We start from the raw sequence: 20,891 nt of genomic DNA on the forward strand, positions 1-20,891 counted from the left end.
GGCTGGGAGCCAGACTTCAGCCATGCAGGGTCGGGTGGCAGGAGGGGCGCAGAGCACAGCTCTGAGGGGGCGGGGCGAGGAGGCGGGCCCGGGGGCGGGGCTGGCGGGGTGAATTAGGCAGGCCACAGCGGGCGGGGCGGGGCAAGGGGCACCCTCCTCTTCCCAGGGCGGGGGCGGGGCTGGCGGGCATCAACTGGGGAGGCCTGGTGGGCGGAGCCGGATCGGGCCCGGAGCCAGCAACATTCCCGCAGGGCAGGGGGCGTGCCCAGGGCGTGTTCTCCAGGGGGCGGGGCCTGGCCCAGCCGCTGCGTTCCCCGACGGCCGCTGGGAGGACTGCCGAGTGACTGAGCCCAGGGCAGTGCAGTCGGACGCTGACGGCCGCGAGCGGGCGACGCCGGGCTTGCAGCGCCGAGCAGAAAGCAAAGCCAGCAGGTGAGAGGGGCAGGGGGGAGGCCGGCCGGACAAAGAGTAGCAAAATTAGTTTTCGTCCCCACTTCCAGAGCCCGCTTGGGCAGCTTTCTCAGAGCAAGTGACAGAAGCAGCTGGTGGGTGAAAAGGAGCCCCAGTCCCCGAGTCCTGACCCCCAGTTCTCTGGCTGCGTCATCTACCAGCTGTGTGGCCCCGGGCCCGACCCCCCTCCCCCTGCTCTGGACTTCTCGGGTTCCATAAACGGAGGAGGTTGGACCAGGTGAACTCCGTGCTCCCGTTGCCCTTTCTCACAAAAACCCCGGCAGGTGAGGGCCGGCAGGTGAGAGCGGACTGCAGTTCAGCCACAGGTATTAACAGCGGGCTGCCCAGCTCTCCCTACGCGGTGGCACTGAGCCAAGGGAACTCTCCCGGAGCGTTAAGTGAAGTACTTTAAAGTTCACCCTAGTTCCTCGGATGGGGCTTAAGCCCACAAGCCCTGGGGAAGCAGCCTAGAACAGGGAAATGTCAGTCTCCCCTTGCCCCCAACACTGAGATCCCAGTAAGTCTTCAGACCACAACCTCAGCGGGAGCTTTTGTGCCCTTCCTGGGGCATTTCCAGGTGAGCTGGCCTGGGAGGCCCTGGTTGGAAACCAGGGGACAAGTTCTTATGGGCGAAGAGAAGGGAAAACCCTGACAAACTTTGGGCTCAGAGGCAAGCCCAGGGCTCTTGCTGCATGCTCAGGGTTAGTTCACTGGGCAGGTGGTTTCTCTTCCTGGTGCTGGTGGGTGCTCTGTGCCAGAGTCATAGTCGCTGGGCAGCCTAGTTCATTGGGCAAGATCTTAGGCTCTGGGACCAAACCGATTAGCATTCCACTCCCCTCCAAGCTTCAGTTTCCTCATCTGTAAAATGGGAGTCCTGGCAGAACCCAAGGGCAGTAGTGAGGACTAAACAGAATAATTCATATACAGTGGTTAGCAAGGCGCCAGGCACCCAGTGAGCCCTCACTATGTAACAGCTGCCTGGACACCGATGGCTTCCTGCCTGGGAATGAGCCTGTTTTCGGAGGGCTGGAAGCTGGCTGCAGCCCCTCCTGACCTTGTGAGGGCCAGAAATTGGCACCTGCCACCTGCATCACTTTGTCCATTTCAGGTTTGGGGAGTGTGTCATTTGGATCAAAGAGTGGCTGCGTTTTCTGTAATAGTGCTGGAAGTTGGTGGTTGTCCAGTTACATAAACCCGAAAATGTTTACTGAGCACCTACTATATATTAGATGGAGCTTAGGGATACAGAGGCGACCTAGCCAGACCTGGGCTCTGCCCTCATTTTGGGTTGCTGACAGTGAGGGCCCCCCACCCCCACCATGCCCCTGCTGGGGCAGATAACGGCACACTCAGGGCTTGAGGCCAGATGAGATTTCATGAGTCTGTACTGCTCTGGTGTCTGGAACCCAGGTATTCCACTGAACACTTGGCTTGGGGTGAAGGTGAGAGTCAGCGTGGGCACTTGTTAACCTGTTCAATCAAGGCTGGGGCCCAAAGGAGACTGGGGGTGCTGCATGTCGGTTCCCTGAATGTCCTGGGGAGATGAGCCCTACACTTTGGAACCAGCTAGAAAGTAGTGTGGGACGAGTCTGACTGAAGGCTGCACTATAGGGAGGAAATGGTGTGTGTGCCTCTGGGAGGGGAGGGTGCTTAGAAGCAGTGAGACACTGGAGAAACCAGGGCAGAGGGTGAGGGGCTTCCTGGAGTTGGTGACACTTGAGCAAGACTTTCTGCCTGGTTGGGCTTGGATCAACTTGGGGCCCCAGACTCCCCTGTTCAAGCATGTGAACAGCATAACATTAGAGTGTGGTGTTGTGGGGAGGAAGAGGGTCAGTAGGTGGGACCCATGGGGGTTGGGGGGGGAGGAGAAGATGTTCATTTCAAACAGTACTTAGTAAGCAAATACTGGAAGTCTCCCCCAGCACCCCTCCAGCCCACATGATGCATGATGAAGGATGACACACTGCCCCCATCCTCAGTTGCTTACCGTCTGGGAAGGGACACCAGTGACTCTGGTAGGAGATAAATGAAAAAAGTATTACGGGGGATTTTCACGGAGGAGGTGGAATTTGGGGTGGGTCTTAAGCATTGGGAGGTTTTCCTCAGCTACAATGAAAGTTTTGGGCAGAGGAAAATACCTAGGCAAAAGCAGGAGGTCAGAGTGTTCAGGGACTTTTTAAGAACCTGCTAGGTTGATCAGTCTGGCCAAAGAATTGGGATCCTGCAGGGATGTGGAGGGGCGAATGGTGGGTTGGATCAACTCATGGAGGGCCTTCAATGCCGAGGTGAGATGTTTGGATTTGATTTGTAGAAAGTGAGAGCCACTGAAGGTTTCTGAGCCGGGGAGTGACATACGTATTCAGAGGGGCACTTGAGGAAAGCAGTCTCCAGATGTGCTGGGGTGAGGGACCCAGTGGTCAAGGGAGAAGGATTCCATGGCTGTGGTGATGTGGAAGGAGGGGGCCTTTGGGGATGTCTGCTGCTGGGAGTGAAGAAAGAGGCACCATGGGGGGGGGGAGGGGGAAGAGAAAGGATCCCCATGTATGCCCTGGTTTTCTTCCTATTCCCCCACCCAGCCTCCACCCTCATGCCTAGCAGGGGCTCAGAGGTGCTGGGGAGGGTGATGCATGCTATGGAGTGATAGGGAGGGAGCCGCCCAGGAGGCCCTGTGCTTGCCCACGAAGCGGGGGCATCTGGCCAAGTGGTGGGAGCTTGCACCAGTCAGTGGTGGGTTTGAGAGGGAGGGAGTGAGCCTGTGGCGCTCCCCCTCCTGGCTACAGCCCAGGGAGGGCTGGGGTGAGAGGTTAGCCAGTGGGGACACAAATTTCCCACATGGGTGGGGGTAGATTTTGGTTGGCTCTTCTAAAGTTTCTGCGATGTGGGGCAGTCCCCTCTCGAAGCTTCAGACTTTTGAGCCACAGCCTGAAAGCTCCTTCCTCCCCACCCTGGGGACCCAGCGCCGTTGCACCTGAAGACCCAACAGCCCCATCCTGGCCCCGAGGCTGAGCAGACCCAGTCCCTGAGCATTCCTCTGGGTTTGGAGCATCTGGGGCCAGCTGGCATCCCCTGGTTTTGGCTTGGCCCTGACCCTTTACTCCAAACCGTTATAACCACTTCTACCCCATGGGAAGCTCAGAGGGGGCGGTTATGATTTAATCAAGAGCATCAAACAGTCAGAAGTTGGCTCAGTGAGAGGTGGGAGGGAGGCAAGAGCCTGGGCCCCTCTGTGGGACAGGATGGGGCCCGGGCTGGGGGGCCTGTTTCATCTCAGCAGGAACTGCCCTGCCCACCGGCTTTCCCCCCTCTAAGCCTGGATCGAAGGAGCCAGGAGGGAAGCTCAGAGATAAACACAGTGAGCATGTGTTGCTTTCCTCCGTCCCTTGCCCCCCCGATGCTGCCCGTGAGGCCAAGCACAGGCGCAGGGCCTCTGTCACGGCCCAGTTGGTGTCTGGGGGCTGGCTGGCTCCTGACTCACCCCTGGGGTTCCCCCTACTCGTTGGTTTTCCTGTCAGCAGCTGATTCACTCAGTGCTGACACGGAGAAGCAGCTGAGGGGGAGAGAAGAGGCCCTGTGTTCTGGTTCTTGGAGTTAGTTCCAACTCCTTTGTTTACAGGCTGTGTGACCTCAGATAAGTTCCTTCTCCTCTCTGGGCTGCCCTTCTCTGTCAGTGCTAACGGCTTCTTCGTTCCTTGGCTTTTAGGAAGTTCTGTGGCCTGGGATCTGCTGTTTGTAAAGTAGGGCACATGTGAGCACATGCGCACGCGCACACACGCGCACACACACGCATATCGGGTGAACTGGGCGACTCCTCTCACACAGGCAATAATGGGCCCGCCTCCGTACCCTTGCTTACCCCACTTGAACCACCTTACCTGCCTTCTGCCTGTCTGCAGATCAGGGAGATGGCAGAGCACGGTGGCAGAAAGCTGGACTCTGGAGCTAGAATCTTGGCTCTGCCCCTTCCTAGCTTTGTGACCCTTTCCGAGCCTCAGTTTCTGAATCTATAAATTGGGTAATGGGAACAATCTCATAGGGTGACGTGAGGCTAGAACAAAAAAGTGCATTCCCCAGGGCATGTGCCTCCCCAGTGCGACCCCAAGCTTTCTGAGGGTTAAGGAAGTCTGGACGTGGATGGCAGCTTTTCTCCAAACCCTTCCTTTTCCTCCCCCGTCCTCTCTGCTTGTCTACACTGAGTACTTTCCTCTTCTCGCACTGTTTTGTGGCATATGGAGTGTCTCCGTGAACCCTCCCTGGCAGGGACTGCCCTGTCCATCTCTGTATCCTTGACTCCTGGCACAAGGCCTGGCACACAGCATACTCTCAGGAAATGATGGTTGAATGAATAAGTAAGTGATTCTCCTTGGGGTGGCCCAGCAGGACCCAGCTCGGTGCCAGATCCTTGGCGACTCCTTGGCAAAGGTGGAGCTGGGAAGCAGGGTCTGGATGCCCGGGCCTTGCCCTTCAGGCCTGCCCATCCTGCTCCTGGAACCTGGGTCCAGGGAGGCGAGAATGGTTTGGCTGGCTTGGGACTGCTTCAGTCAGGGCTTCAGCTTCCCTTGTGAGGCCTGGCCTTTCCCCTTCCGAGAGGGGAACAGCCTGACTTCCTCTAGCTCCAGCCTGGTGAAGGGGCCACTTTGGCCCTTAGTGAACCCTGACTCAGTTCACAGTTATTTGTGGAAGGTGCTACTGTCCTGTGAGGGCTCAGGCTCAAGGCTGGGGGGAATGGGAAGGTGCCCTCTGGGAGGCCCATCCCTGACAGTCTCTTTGCAGGCCACCAGGTATGTCACTCTGGGAGGCCCCTCACTGTCCCGTCTGGCTTCTTTCCCCACAGTAGGGGCTTCTGACTCTTCTTTGGGCCCCATGCCTGACTTTGTTGTGCTGAGGGGGGATCCGGGATAGAAGTTGTTGTTTCTGGACTTAGGCTTCTAGAGCCAATGTAGGAAAGTGGACAAAGCGCTGGAGTCTGGGTGTTGGGAAGTCTGGGTTCAGATCCTGGCTCGGCTGTGAAGTTGCAGAGTGACTTTGTCCAGGGAGGTGACCTTCTAGGTTGATTTTCTTATTTTTGAGGCAGTCAGTGCTCCAGAAGCCTGCCTGGGGTCCAGCTGGGGTGGGCCCAAGTTGGGAAGGAACCATCAGCAATGTCGCAAACCGAACTGCCTCAGGATGCTCCTGCCTCTGCCACTTACCTGCTGGGTGAGACCTTGGGCAAGTGTCTCAGCCCCTCTATGCATCCGTTTCAGCATCTAAAATGGAGATCATAATAGTATTTACCTCATAGGGTTGTTGAGAATGATGTGAATTAATATATATGAAGCATTTATGGCCTGTGCCTGGCACATGATATATATACATATATATATCAGCTGGTTTTGGTAGTGCCGTTATTATTAATAGGAAGCAGGATTTAAATTTTTGTTGGTGGGGGGGAGCAGGAAAGCTTGGTGAATAGCCTGAGTGTGGGGATCAGGAGACCCCAGCCCGTCTTTTACTGGCCATGTGACCTTGGGCAAGTTACAGCCTTTCTTGGGCTACAAAACTATAAACTATTATCCTGCCTTTGCCGCGATTGGCTTTTATGAGGCACACACGATGTCACAGCGAGGAGTCGCAAGGTTTTATTCAGAAAAAGGACACTGGGTGCCCAGCCCATTCGCCCGCACTGAGACAGACAGCCACCGTAGGTGGGCAGGTCCTGTAGGTGTTCCCATGTAGGCACTGTAGACACAGAATGGCAGAGCTTCCCACACCCCACGACTGTACTGAGGCTGAAAAGTAGATGAATAAGTACATTTCGATACACAACAATGGGATTATACAGATCAGATTACAGACCTTTATGTTTTTACTTTTCCCAATTTTCTGAATCTTCTGCAGTGATTCCATATTCTTATGCTCAAGAAAGAAGGAACACACACAATAAAGCTATGGAGAAACTTACTATACATATTTAAACAGAAATGTATTATTTGAACTTGGGATCACATTCTGGCTTTTGTTGATAAATCATACTTTTTTCCCCAAAAGGGGGTGGGTGTTGGTTTGAAGTGAGTATCAATTTGCCAAGCCTTTTGTCAAAAGACGGAGGGAGTGTCTGTGGAGGGAGTGGCCATGTCCACTGGCCTCAGAGCCTGGGACAAGAGTCAGATATGGTTGGGAGCGTCATCCCAACTTCCACCCAGGGGGATACACCCTGAGCGCTGCCTGTTTAGAAAGCTTTTCAACAGTCCCTGACACCAGAGGGCTTAATTTCCTCATGTGTACAATAGGGATGATAATAATAATATCTAATTCAGGGCTAATGTGAGGGTTAATGTGAGGGTTAAAGGAGCTGAACACATGTTGAGGTTTTAGAGAGAACCCCTCTTCTGAATTCGGAACCCAATGGAAACCGATGACAGAGGTGGGGCTCCGACCGGAAGCGTCAGCACTGAGAAGGCTGGCCGGAGAACATGGCTTTAGATCCGGGGCTTTCTAAGCGTCGTCCTCGAACTGGCAGAGTTACCTGTCCGGTCACAGGCAGCGCTGGACAGGGGCCAGCCTCCCTGCAGGAGCAGGTGGCAGCAGCGGAGGGCAGCCCAGATGGAAGGCCACGTGCAGGCAACCAGGCTCTGGGGGAGGCGGGGCCCCGCAGAGCATGCCCAGTGCGTCTTCGAGACGAGCCAATCGCATAAGTCTCTGTTGGGGTCCGGGAAGTAAAGGAGGGGCGGAGCGAGCCCCGAGGTGTTCTCCTGGTAGAGGTCCCTCCTTAGGGAAACAAGTGGAGAGGGGAATATGTGTTCCTCCGATAAGTGTAAGGCGCTTGGAAGCCAGGTATGCAGTAAGCACTCAATAAATGTTAATCTGCCATTGCTAATGATAATGATAACAAGGAAGGGCGCCTGGGTGGCTCAGTTGGTTAAGCGACTGCCTTCGGCTCAGGTCATGATCCTGGAGTCCCAGGATCGAGTCCCGCATCGGGCTCCCTGCTCAGCAGGGAGTCTGCTTCTCCCTCTGGCCTTCCCCCCTCTCATGTGCTCTCTCTCATTCTCTCTCTCTTAAATAAATAAATAAAGTCTTTAAAAAAATAATAATAAAATAAAATAAAATAAAAAATAATGATAACAAGGAATAATTCTACTACAGTTGGAAAATCACTTTCGCACTCACTGTTTTAGGGGGTGGTTTATTAGAATGTTGTTGCAGCGGGACCCCATGAGATGCCCTGCTGTGTAGAGGAAATAAAAGCTCAGTGGGGGTGCGGGAGGATTGGTTTGTCAGAGGTCCTGTGGAAGTGAGTGGGTGGCCAGTCCTTGGGTCACGGTAGGTCACATCGACAACCCACCTCCCTGACCTCTCAGGACCACACGGTGGGGGAGTAACTGTGGCAGGGAGGGTGTTTCCGTTGGCTTGCCCTGAACTTTTAGAGGCTCTCCGCAAGGCCCTCTGATCCCCTTTCTCTCTGCCCACACCCTGTCCTGGGAGGGTTGAGCAGCAGGCTCCTCTTTTGCCAGGAGGCCAGATAGCAAGCTTTTCAAACCGTGCATATCAGAAGCCCCTTGGGGGCAAGCTGCAAGTGGGGGACCTAGGTATGGGTCAGCTCTTCCTCCCACCATCTGCTCATCTTTGGGCAAGTTTCTCAACCGCTCAGAACCTTGGTTTCCTTATCCGTGAACTGGGGAATGATAGTGGTACCTCTCCCGTGGCTTGCCTGCGGGAGGATTAAATGAGGTAATGGATATGGGTGAAATGCTTAGCAGAATGCGGCCCCAGGAAAAGCCAGAGAATGATAGGTGAAGGCTACTCCTGCCACTCCTATGGAGAAATGACAAGAGTCCTTCTCCTCAGAGGCAGAGGTCTCTGATGTGGAGTGAAGGAGATTTCCAGGGCTGTTTGGAGCTCTGGGAGTCAGGACAGCCTTAGGCTTCAGGGGGCTTAGCCCTCGATGGGACTGTCTGAGCCCAGTTTTGACCTGGGTGTTCTTGTGTTAGACTGGAAGTTAGGGGCTTGTGTATACACTAATGGGATTATGGTCTTGTGAGTAGCTCTGTAGTTCATTGAGTCACTCTACCTACCCAGGCTACTGGACAGCATCTAGCCTTTGCTGGAGGCTTGGAGAACTCACTATCTTTCAACTCTGCACAGATCTGACTCTTTAAAAAAGACATGGTATAGAATTTGAGCAAACACATCCTCCCTTAGCTTCCACTTACCGTCCTGACCAGGCTCATTGGGATGATGTCCACATGGAACGTGGACACTCCCTGGGGGAGACCAAGTCCCCCTTGTAGCAGAGGCCACCCCAGGCCAGTGGTTCTGATGTAGGAAGGATATCTCTCTCAACCATTTAAAAATGTCATCTCCATCTGAACCAAATGGGCGTGCACGCACACACACACACACACACACACAAACTTTATAATTATTGAAGAAATATTCTTTTGTGGAAAAATTTAGAGGTTAGGATAGATGTAAAGGAGGCAAGAACCACTCAGAAATAAGTACTGCAAACAGTTTGGTGTTCACACACACACACACACACAGACACACACACACACGGTTGGGATTATACCATGTGAACCATTTCCTGTGCTGCCACTCTGGGTTAACATTGTAGAGGGAGGACTGTTCCATGTTATTCAGTATTCTTCCTCGGCGTGTTTCCCAGCCCCGTAGTATCACACTCTGTGGATCCACCATGACCCAGTTTGGCATTCTCCTGCTGTTGCATATTTAGACCATTTTGAATTTTTCATTAGCTTCCACATTGCTAGAGTGACCGCCTTGTCCAGACATGTATCTCGTGCTCACATTCTAATACTCTCCATGGAGTGAATTTCTGGAAGAGGCTTTCCAGTCAGGTGGTTTTTAAACTCATGGTCTGAGGACCAGTTCTCAGGGAAAAACCCTTTCCCCTATACCCACCAGAATGTACCCCAAACTTAGCTCCAGCCCCACTAGGGAGAGAGGGCACTGTGTCCCTAGGTGCCAGGTGGCAAGCACATGGAAGGAAGGGGGCCGGTGCTTGGGGTGCGTGTGTGTGTTGAGGGGAGTAAGACAGAAGGAGAAAGTCAGACAGATATGGGGAGCTTTTTCTCTTCAACTAGATTCTGACTTTTGACCCTCCTCCTGTCTCCCTTCTAGGAGCCTGTGGTGTCATTAACTAATTATGAGATCTCTTTGCTATTTAATGAACTTTCTCCATGGTTACTCCTTCCTTCTCAACAGTCTTCTGGGAGCCAGGGAATGGGAAGATGAGTCCGTGGGAGAAGTTTGTCTGGAGTAGGAGGTGGGTCATGGAGGGGGGCAGTGGTTCTCAAACTCTGACATAAGGGCAGAGTCTCCTGGAGGGTTTAAAGCACAGATAATACCCCTCAGGTTTCTGATTCCATTGGTCTGGGGTACAGCCCGGGAATGTGCATGGCTTATAGGTTTCTAGGAGATGCTGTTGCTGCTGGTCTGGGAACTACAATGGGGGAACCAATAGAGTCGTGGAATGGCGCAGGGGAGGCTGTGTGGTGAATCTCAGCTCCCGGTGCTGTTCACAGTAGGAACCCTGTCTCGTTTGGTAAAGGCTTGCGTGAGGCCTAAACTCACCTTCCCTTGCCTCCACCTCATTACCTTTTCCAGTATGTGCTGTTAAATATTTATGTGCAAGAGGATAAGATGCTTATCACCATCCCCATTTTACAGAAAGGAAAACTGAGGCTCTGACAGGCAACCTAATATGTTCAAGGCGGCCCTGAAAGCCATCAGGAGCACCAGTACAGGAACCCCAGCCTTATCATCTCTCCCTGCTCCCCCTCAACACCCCTCCTCCCCCCGAACTCTATCACACACTCTGGGCTTCTGTCCTGCGGGTCTGGTGCAGGGGCAGAGATGCCTTTCCTGAACACTGTGCCAGCCCCAGGGGACCTCAAGTGAGGGGGCTGGAAGGCAGGTTCCCCCACACTGTCTCTGAGCCAGGGTCTTGCTCTACTTTTTATTCCCGCCCCCCCCCCCCGCCCACTAGCCATTCAGTAACGTGACCTTCTTCTAAGATCTGGTGTTCTCCAGCCCGTTTATGTTCCCAGTTATTGTTTGGGGCATTTTTCTGGGAAGCCGTGGAAATGTGTGCCTAAGCCTGGCTGTTGTCTGGCAGGCACAAGGGGAAGAGGAGAGAGCCCTCATCTATGGGGCATCTAAGGTGCCAGGCCCTGCCCTGGGCACTTGGCAGCCACGGCCTCAGTCACCCAGCTGCCCCCATTTTACAGATGAGGACATGGAGGGTCCCAGGGCTGTAGCAACTTGCCCAAAGTCACAGCTGAAGGGCACAGAGCCAGGTTTCCATTCCCAAACTCCCTGGTCTAGAGTGGCAGCAGGTCCTGGACCAAAGGAGCTGGAATGGGGGGGGGGGGGGAATGCAGCCTATCAAAGAGGGTCAGCCAGAGGGGCGCAGCTGCCCTGGGATTCCGAGTCTTGCGTGGGAGGGCGCTGGCCTAGCCATCAGGAGACCCAGGTCAAATGGTATTCTGCTGCCACCTGGGTGTGTGACCTTGGGGAAGTCATTCCCCTCCTCAGGGTGTTGGAGTTCTCGTTTCTGCTAATGATACCTTATGCTTTATAGCTTTTAGCCGTGGACATTTTCTCACGTACTTTTTCCCACAGGCCTCTGCACACCTTGTGAAGTAGGCAGCGAGGTATTATTTCTGAGCCCATTTTACAGATAATGACAGGCTATGGGTGACATGCCCAGGATCCTACAGCTAAGGAGGTGCTGGAGCCAGGACTTGACCCTCTATTGCCTTTGTTCCTTGTCCTGAGCCTGGCCCTTCGCCCCAAGCTGCCTCCTTAGCAAGGAGGGAGAACTCTGGCCTTCTCTCTATTCTCAGCCTCAGCATTGGAGATCCCAGGGCTCTTAGTTCGGCTGGTGGGTTTTGGGTGCAAGGGGCTCCATGAAAGGACTAGACTGGGATCCTCGCTCTGGGCCAGGAACCTGTGGAGGGAAGATAGGATGTTCAGGCTGTCCCTGTTACTGGCTCCTGCTTGGGCATTTGGGGCCCCTGGTGGTGGGGTCAGGCCCAGCTACCCCTCCTACCTCAGCCCCTGGCTTCCCCTGGGGCTTGTGTCTGCCCTCCTGTACTCCTGCACAGTATAGAATTTTCCAGACTCCCAGACCGGGGTGCCCGGGCCCCACAGCTCCGGCTGAATGCCCTCCCCTCCTCCCCTGGCCCCTGACCTGAGTCTTCCTCATTCTTTGAGGCCTGGCTCTGGCTACCTACCGTCTTTCCTGGGGCCAGCCATGGTGCGCTGGCCAAGCCAACTCAGCTGTCTTGGGTTCTGTCCAGCTGGTAATCTAGTTACCTGGGTTAGTTAATTCCCCCACCAAGGCTGTGAGAGCAGGGGCTGTGGCTGCTGTGGGTCTGAGCCCCACAAGGGTCCACCAGGCTGGCAGGGCTCAGGGTGCTGGGTCTGTGTGGGCTGGGGATGGCTGACCCCTCAGGGTCGGCCTCAGACCTGTGACTTTCACACTTTGTGACCTCGAGCAAGGCCCCTATCTTCTCTGACCTCCGGCTTCCGTCTCCTAAAAATAAGAACGCTACTTTCCTCACTGACCACTTGTGAGGCTTGCGTGAGATAAAGTGTGCAAAACACCTACCACTGACGTCTGGTGGGTTCGAGGAGCTCAGGAAATGCCTGTCCCTCCCCTCTCCTGCAATCAGCTCAGGCTTCATTCCGCCTCCACCCACCTAACACCCTAGAGCAGGTATCTGGTTGGGCCTTGGTCTGAGGCCTGCGTTGTATCTGCTCTAGCCTGGGGGGTGTTCTAGGCTGATAAAAGGGGACAGATTGGGCAGAGGGACAGAATCAGCTGCAACAAATGGGTTTAATCAGGCTCTGCTAGTTCCAAGTTGTGACCCTGGGCATAGTACCTCCCTGAGTCTCAGTTTCCCGATCTGTAGAAGGGGGATACTCCTACCTTCTGTGTTCTTGGGATCCTTCCAGAGGCTTCCTGGTAGGGTAGGGGTAGGAATCCCGGTGGCCTGAAGCCCTGAGTGCTGCCTCCCAGGAGCTTTGGGTCCAGCCCGCAGTGGTTGACTTATACATCTGTTTTTCCTACCACAACACAAACAGTCCCCTCTCTCTCTCTGGCCATTAAGCTCTTGGCTCTGGTCCTGGTGTTCTGGGTCGCCTGGGGGAAGCAGCACATCTGGGGGGCCAGACCTGAGGCCCTAGCTAACTGTCTGAGACCAAGGTGGTGTCACTGCAGGTCCTATGATGAGAACTCTTGGAATGCCATGCCTGGCCCCTGGGGCCCACTAGGGACACAGGCTCTTTCCTGTAGTGCCAGGCACCTTTCCTTTCCATGTCTGTCTGTCTGTGCACCCCTCCTCCCAGTTCCCTGTGGCCCAGAACCTTCTCATTGTGATAATAATCACATGCTTCCCTTTATTGTGCTAGAGCATTTTTATTCCTCAAATCTCCCACCTCCCTATAAGGTAGGAACGAACTGTTGTCATCCCAGCGAGGGAAGGGGGCTTGCCAAGGCCCACTGCTGGGACTCACGACCTTGCCAGCCACCCCCGTTCCCCGCCTCTCAGCCGTGCTCACATTCTTGGCTATATTTTACCTTGCAAAGGCATGCCCCAGCACCTGGGGGTGGGAGGTGGGTTCAGAGGAGGTGGAAATGGCAGACCCCGAGGTCTCCAGGGTAAAAGGTCCTAGATGCCCGCCTCAGGAGATCTAGGAGCTGGCACAGGGCCTGCCCCATTGCACAGATTGGGAAACTAAGGTTTAGGGAAGGGCAGTGATTAGAGAGTAGAGCAAGCTGGGCTCTGTTCCTTTCTTCTTCCACCTCCTCAGGGCCCCGAGGGCTCAAGTTAGGGGACCCCATGGGGCTGTTTGGGACCTGGCTGCTTATTTGGGCTGCGGTCAAGTCCTCTGCTGGCTTCAGCAATCGGAGGGGTCTCTGAGTAGCTCCAGTGCCCCTTTGGGTGATACAGACCCAGCCTGCTCAGAAGGGGGATCTCAGGGGGGTGCACTTTCCGCCCGTGGCTCTGCCTGGTGCTCGCAGAATCTGGGGGAGGCCAAGGCTGAGGAGAATATACTGGGGAGGGGATGGGCCATTGTTGATGGCTGGTGGGGGGAGGACAGGGTGGGTAAGAACGGGAGGGCGCCAGTCTCTCAGGGAGGCCACAGGGAAGGCGGGCTCTTGGCTACAGAAGAAGGTGAGGGGTGAGCATGGGGGAGGCAGAGCTGGGCTGGCTGCCAGGGTGGGATCCAGTCTGGGTTAGCAGGGCCTACGTGCCTGGGTGGGTTTTGCCTTAGGCTCCCCTGGGGCCTTCCTATGCAGACCAGAGAGGGCCTGAGGCCTGTGGATTGGAGTCGTGGATGCCCAGGAGGCTCCCTTCACCTGGGATCTATCTCTATCCCCTGCCCCTGTCATTCTCTGTCTCTCTTTCCTTACCTCTGGGTCTCTGCCCTCTCCTGCTTCTCTTTTACTCCCTGCCCAACAACATCGCCCACCAGTCTACCTCTACCTGCCCTCCAAATACCTCTGAAGCCAGAACGCCTCCAGAGGTGCTGAGGCCCAAGGCCACCCTGGCTGAGCCTGCCCAGGCCCTGCTGCTGGGCAATCCCAGAGGACCTGACAGGCCCAGGGCCCTATCTCCCTTGGGATGGAGCCCTAATGGGCTGTGCCCCAGCTGTCAGGTGTCTGGGCTGGTGGCCCACCCTAGGGCTTGGGCTCTACCTGCCATATGGGAGGTGCTGCCCTTTATCCCAGTCTCAGAGGCCCCAGATGCCTACAGCCAACTGTGGAAATGGATTTCTCCAGGCCACTCCTCCCTGGAGCTGGGTTCCTGCCCTGGGGAAGGCTGGCTAGGCTGGAGCCAGGGGCCTGTGTGCTGGCCAGGTTGCCCTGGGACATTCCAGATATCAGGCACTCTCAGGATGCAAGAGGAGGAGACTTGAGAGCTGGTCTTGGACACAGGGAGCGACAGGGTCAAGGGCAAGGCTCAGAAGAAGCCACTGGCAGAGGCAGGGACATATACAGAAGGGAAGAGGCAGGTGGGGGGGAAGCACTGAAGGAGAGAGTGTGAGACCCTAGAGAACCCTGCCCTTTTCTTCTCGCCTGGGCTGAGCTGCTTTAGCTGGGTCCCAGCCAGGAAGACCCCCTTTTCTCTGCTCTTGGACTTAGAGACCTGCTCCTGCCCTCCACCCTTGGCCCCATCTTTTCTGTGTTTTCACCCAAGGACCCATGAGAGGGAGAGAGTCACTCCCTATACCCATGTGTGCCCCACTCTTCCTGTACTGTGTCTCACTCATCTGCCCTCTCTGACTCTGTCCCTCACTCTTCCCGTCAAATATCCCTAGAGCCAAAATGGCTCTCAGGCCTTGGGGTGCTGAGAACTATAGCCTTGGGAAGTAGGAAGTATTAGCCCATTTTACAGATGAGGGAGCTGAGGCTCAGAAAAGTCAAGTAACAGGGGTAGACAGAGCCAGGGTTGACCCCACGTTTGTCTGATGCCCACCCTCCCTACCCACGCCGAGAGAATTAGGGCTACCAGACAGTGCTCTGGGAGAGACTTCTGGGAAGGCTGCTTGTAGAAGGTGGCATCTCAGCTGCCCGTCCTCTTTCTTCCCGAACCCAGTGCCTCGGGAGAGGATGCTGTGACTGAAGAGCCTTCCTGATGCCATGTGGGGTCCCTGGTTAGAGTCCCCTTCCTTCTCCCTAATTGCCTCCCTAGGGCTCACACTTAGCGCCCAGCCTCAGTCTCTTAGGAACCCCAGGCCTGGCCCAGAGGTTAGCCCTTTGTTAACCACCTGCCACCAGGCTCTGTGTTGGGTGTGCAAGCTGGTCCCTGGTGCCTTGTGTGGTTCCAGAATGTCCTTAGTTGGTTGGGTTCAGAGGCTGGGCTGTAAAACCCAGTGAATGTAGGTCGGGCCTTGGTGAGGCTATTTTAGTGCCCTATCATTTATAAATTGGTTTCTGCGGGCAGCGTAGTGTGACAGCAGAGGGTCGGACTGGTGGGGTTCAACTCCCAGCTTTACGGTCTGTGTGACCTTGGGCAAGTCTCTTTCCCACCCTGAGCCTCACTTTCTTCACCCATAAACTGGAGTTCAAAGCAGTCGTCACCTCGTTGGGCCATTGTGAGGATGAACCGAGCCACATGAAGCGCCCAGCACAATCTCTGGCAAGTAGTAACTAGAAAAGCATTAGCTTTTGTTCCTGTTCCGTACCGGAGACTATGTCCTAAAGTGCCTGTCTTGTCCCTCAGAGGGAGAGCGGGAGGCTGGGTGCTGCTTGCAGGTGATGTTGGTGTGTACTTGCTCACTTGCATGGCTCTGTCCCTCCAGACGGGGCACTGAGGGCAGGGATGCATGGGTTTCATTCATCCTGTTCCCGTGTCCAGCGCAGGGCCCACCTGGAGTGGGAATTCCACGCACTGCTGTGGGCTTGGCTCAGGACGGAATCTCTTGAGTAGAAGTGGCCACTTGGGAGCCCCTCAGAGGACAGCCCCTCAGGTCTTCTGACCCACGGGCCATTCTGGGGGAGGGCATGCTACCCCCTTTTGGGTTGTCTGTGCCAGTCAGGCCCAGGTTCGTGTCCTGGTGTTTCAGCCTGACCCTGCCCAACCATCACTGTCCCCGCCGGCTTGTGTGGGGTCCGGGTTCTGAAACGCTTGTACGTGAAGCCTGCAAAGGCCTGGCCCCATCCCTGGTTGCTCTGATTCCATGAGCTCGGGACCCAGGAACTGCCCCTCTAGCGCCGGGCTTCAGTGACCCCCGTGTGAGGATGCTCGGCGGTGGGGAGCAGGATCACAAAGTGGGCAGGACACTGGACTCCAGAGTCAGAGAGTCTGGGAGGACACAAAGCTCAGCTGGGCCACCATCTGCTGCGTGACGAGGGCAGGTACCTCCACCTTCCTGAGCCCCGGAGATCCTGCTTATAAAACAGGGATGTTGAAGTCCCGCTCTCCACCTCACAGAGTGGTGGTGGTTGGGGGGGGTAGCTCTGGTCTCAAGTCAGAGCTGAATTTTAATCAGGGCTTAGCCACTTACTTGTGTGGCCTTAGGCAAGTCACTGAACCTCTGAGTCTCAGTTTCTTTATTTGTTAAATGGGGATAATAATATCTTGGGGGGGGGGTTGTTACAGAGATTAGATAAGAGACAGTGGGAACGGTGTGATAGAAACTATAAGGTGCTGTTACCCCTCTGTCACAGTCTGGCCGGGGGGTGGGGGGAGCTGCTGCCTACATTCCTGTGGTACTCCTGGCCTTCTTCCCTCAAATGCCAGAAGTCAGTCCCAGCTTTAGGTATTAAGGTCCTCAGGAGAACCAGAGCCTGTCCCCCCGGCTAGTGGGATCGTGTGGCAGGAGCTGTTTCTCACTGGGCCCCGGGTTCTGCATCTGTAAGACAAACAGCAGGGCTTGGGGCTTCAACATCCTGGGATTCCTGGGAGGGTCTGATCTGGGTGAGTGGTCTTCTGACCCAGGGCGGCAGAGGTGGTGCCCCCGTGTTAGAGATGAGATTTGGGGCTCAGAGAGAATCAGTAACTCCCTTGCTCAAGCTCACACAGCTAGTCGGAAGCAGAGCTGGGATTCAAACCTAGGTCTTGAAGGAAACTTGAGCCTAATCATGTTCTATGGCCTCGTGATTTTCCTGTCGCCCAGGGAAACAGCCTTTTACTTTTTCTTTTCTTTCCTGTTTTAACAAGAACAACAACACTAAAAGCCGAGAATGAAAAATAAGATCGTGAAGAGGTCAAAAAGCCAGCCCCTGGAGCTAGCTGAGGTTTCAGGAAACGTATCACCTGTCACACGTGAAAACAAACACAGCCACCTGTGGCCAGCCTCTTTTTATGGATGACCGGGACAAAGTCCAGAGACCTGGCGAGCTGAGTAGCTAAGGACCGGCTTGCAGGTGCAGAGCCCCCAGATAGGCGGGCTTCCAGAGCAGAACATCCAGGCCAGGCTTTCTCATTCCACTTTCTGCCCGAGCAGGCCAGCTGAGCCCACGCGGTGAGATCAGTCGTCAACTCACCAAACTGGCTGGACCTCCAGGCCTCAGGCAGGCCCCTGAGACACAGCTAGGGGCTCAGAGACAGAGGCTCCGCCCATGTGCAGGGCACAGGCCCTGCTCCTTAGGCCGCCCAGCCCCACCCTGCTTAATCCCTACCCTCTGGCCCAGCCCTGCCCTGCTTAACCCCCACCCTCTTGCCGGGGAGTGTCAGTCCTCACCCTCTGGCATGGAGGCCTCCAGGCCAGGCATATATATTTGGAGACTGAATCAAGCCCCCCCTCACCCCCCTGAGGGCTTTGGACTGTTGGTCAGAAAGGCAACAACTTCTGGATAGTAATTGTCATTATTGCAATTGGTAGCAATTATTTGACATTTCCTGGGTGCCAGGCACTTTGCAGAGACAAGCTCACATAAGCCTTGCCATAATCCCTTAGTAAGTCCATTTTACAGGTGAGGAAGCTGAGGCACCATGATGAAGTGATTGCTCAAGGCCACATAGCTGGTAAAGATGTGGCAGATTTGGCATCTTCAGGCAGGGAGAATGGGAGGAGTGGCCAGAGTGCCCAGTGTGGATTGAGCCCTACTATGCCCTAGCCTGATCGTGGTTCCTCTTCATACCTGTACAGGGTGGGTGGGTTAGTATCCCCATCTGCTGAGAAAGAGGCAGCTCCGCAATGCCTCCCAAGGTTATGTGGCCGCTCTGGCAGCTCCGGGGGTGGGGAGCAGAGGTTGCTGTGTGACCCTCTGTCTGTGCAGGAGGAAGGCCCGCTGAGCCAGGGCAGGGCGGCAGGTGCACTGGGGATGGCCAAGTCCTCCGCGGTGTGCTTGGCCCTGATCTTGCTGTGTGACTTGCAGGCTCTTGTTCTCGCCATCCCCTCTGAGAGAGGCAGTGATCTCGAAGGTCTTCTGCAGAGTGGATATTGCTCCTGGAGTAAATAACCCCGGAGGCCGTGAGTCTCCAGGAAGTTGAGGAAGGAGCAGAGGTGCAGAGAGCTTCATGTGAGATTCTCTCCAGCCAGGCTCTGCTGCCCCAGGGACCCCAGGCCTGCCTGCCTCCCCCTCGGAGCAGAGGGGCCAGGCCATGCTAGTGGCCGGGCCTATGGCCTATGGCAGTGGGTCTCAACACGTTAGAATCCTCTGGAAAACTTAAAAACTTAAAAAGATTCTAATGCCAGTTTAATCAGGATCTCTCGGAGGGGGCCTGGGGCAGGGGCAAGTTGTATAACTCCCAGGGTAACTCTGACCTATAGCCGAGATTGGGAACCACTCCTCAAAGGCAAATGGGGGAAGGAGGAACCTCTTGGCTTTCCAGGGTTGGTGACCCCCTGAAACCCAACGGACGCATGTGCCTGCCTCTCTGCATCTGGGGAGAGGGTCCGCAGCTCCTACCAGCTTTTCTGACCCAGAGGAGATCAAAATCCATTCTTGGGAGTAAGCAACCACCCCTTCCCATAAACCAACAATGTCATTTTTAAGGACTGGAAACCTCCAGTTGCAGGATCAAGGAAATCTTTCCTGACCTCCCCAGACACCTCCTTGCGGTTCCTTCTTTCTGCAAAAACATATCGTGTGCTTAGCAAGTGCTTGGCACTGCTCTAGGCTCTGGGATCCAGGGCAAATGAGACAGACATGGCCCTCCCCTGAAGGAGTCAAGTTCTCATGGGGCTCTAGATGCACTCGTGAACCAATGAGCTATCTGCAGTGAGTGGGCCATGTGACAGGCGCCCCCACCCCCCGGCCTCCCCATGTCAAAGGTGCTGTTCCTTACAGTTGGCAGAGGAACCCCCCCCCCCCCCCCCCCCCCCCCAGGGGGAGGGGGGGGGGGGGGGGGGGGGGGGGGGGCCCCCCCCCCCCCCCCAGGATTCTGATGACTTGGTCGGGGCAGGGACAGAGGGCTGGGTGTTGGCAGGCTTCGATTCTACTGTGCAGTTGGAGGCGAGGCCTGCTGTGTAGATTCCGCATTTGGGGAAGGCCTCTGGGAGGAGGGAACTTGGCCTATGGGAAGGGCCTTAGGAGCCAGCAGAGGGCTTTGAGGGGACCGCCAGGGCAGAGGCGCTGAGCTGGGCAAGGACCTGGGGTACTGGAACCACAGAAAAGAGTGGCCTTAGGAATGAGTGTGTGTACGAGGAGGGTGGGAGTGCTGAGGACAGAGGAGGGGCAGGGCAATCCAGGCAGGGCTCCGTCGGTTCCATAGAAGCCTGGATTTTATAGGAAACCTGTTGGCTACATCATGGTTACATGGTTGTAGGCAGGGGAGTGACAAGGTCTGGCTTACAGTTTTCAAACCCCTTCCTGCAGTGTGGATAAGGGACTGGGGAGGACGGGAGTGGAACTCGTGACCAGTAGGGAGCTGCCCTGGGCCAGGCGGGAGGTGAGATTTGGCTGGGCGAGGTGCCGGACTGGAGGAGACACTTTTGGGCTGTGGGATGAGAGGGAGGAGGGAGAGCGTGGCTCCTAGGTGTTTGGTCTGGGCCATCCCCCACCCCTCCCCCGCCAGGAACCCTGCAGCACTTAGAATGCTTAGCACCAGCCCCCCAGGTACCCTCGAGAGCCTCTGGTCTGGCGTTTCCTAAGAGGAGCTCCATGTGGTGTTGAGGGCTGTTAAGTGAAAAATGGCTTCAGCTCAGCAGTGCTGCTGCTGGGCATCTTGGAGAGGTGAACAGCCTGACGTGTGGGTGGCTCTTGGCGAGAAGTGGCACTCCACAGACCGGGTGACAGCAAAACCTGTTCTCAACAGGGCATCTTCTAGGATTCCTAATCTGAGGAGCCACTCCCGAAAACGCTGCTCTGGTCCCAGCCCGTCATTGGACAGGTGAGGTGGCAGGCCCAGGGAGGGCGGTCACCGGGCCAGGTCTCGTCACTCGTGTTCTGCCAGAGCAGGGACTGAGCCTGCACCTCCCTACCCGGGGCCTGCAGGTGCCTTGCCATCACCTAACTCCCTTCTCCCAGGCTGTCTGGAGACGTGCAGGTTCCAGGATCAGGCTGGAGGGCTCCTACCCCATCCTCAGGGGAGGGACAAACCAATCCTCCTAGCCTACAGGTGCAAATTCACAGGTGCCCAGCACAGACAAGGGGTTCTCTTGAAGGCACTGGCTCTTCCCCAGTCCCGCATCCTGTACTCAGGGGCTTCTGGGAAGGTAAAGGAGCCTTGGTAGCAGGTCCTGGCAGTCAGAGCTGGCTCAGGGTGCTCACCCCACAACCCCCCCACCCCACCCCTTGGGTGAGGACAGAAGAGGCCTGAAAATAGTTTCAGCTGACTCAGGGGCAGTGGGTATCAGGCCCCTTTCAGGTGGCTGAGTGTATGAAAGTCCTGGTGTTTTATGTGGAAGTCCCTCCTCCCTTCACCCCTCCATCCCTGCATCTCTCCATCTCTCCATTCTCCTGTCCACCCATCCCTCCATCCAGCCATCGTTCCACCCTTCCATTCCTCTATCTCTTCATTCTCCATCCATTCATTCCT

General features: G+C 55.6%; 1 protein-coding gene across 2 annotated transcripts in view; it reads left to right on the top strand.

Annotated features, from left to right (window-relative positions):
• Window positions 1-287: 287 nt before the first annotated feature.
• The window catches only part of CD82 (CD82 molecule), a gene marked incomplete in the record, with an annotated part of 49,463 nt that continues 28,859 nt past the window's right edge, over window positions 288-20,891 (top strand). The window contains 2 exon segments of one of the 2 annotated variants that reach the window (XM_035012611.1): window positions 288-432; window positions 20,169-20,243. 2 annotated transcript variants of the gene reach the window in all.

This window comes from Mirounga leonina, unplaced genomic scaffold, assembly GCF_011800145.1.
Source record: "Mirounga leonina isolate KUSES-001 unplaced genomic scaffold, KU_Mleo_1.0 Mir_166, whole genome shotgun sequence".
In the NCBI taxonomy this organism is placed as follows: domain Eukaryota; kingdom Metazoa; phylum Chordata; class Mammalia; order Carnivora; family Phocidae; genus Mirounga; species Mirounga leonina.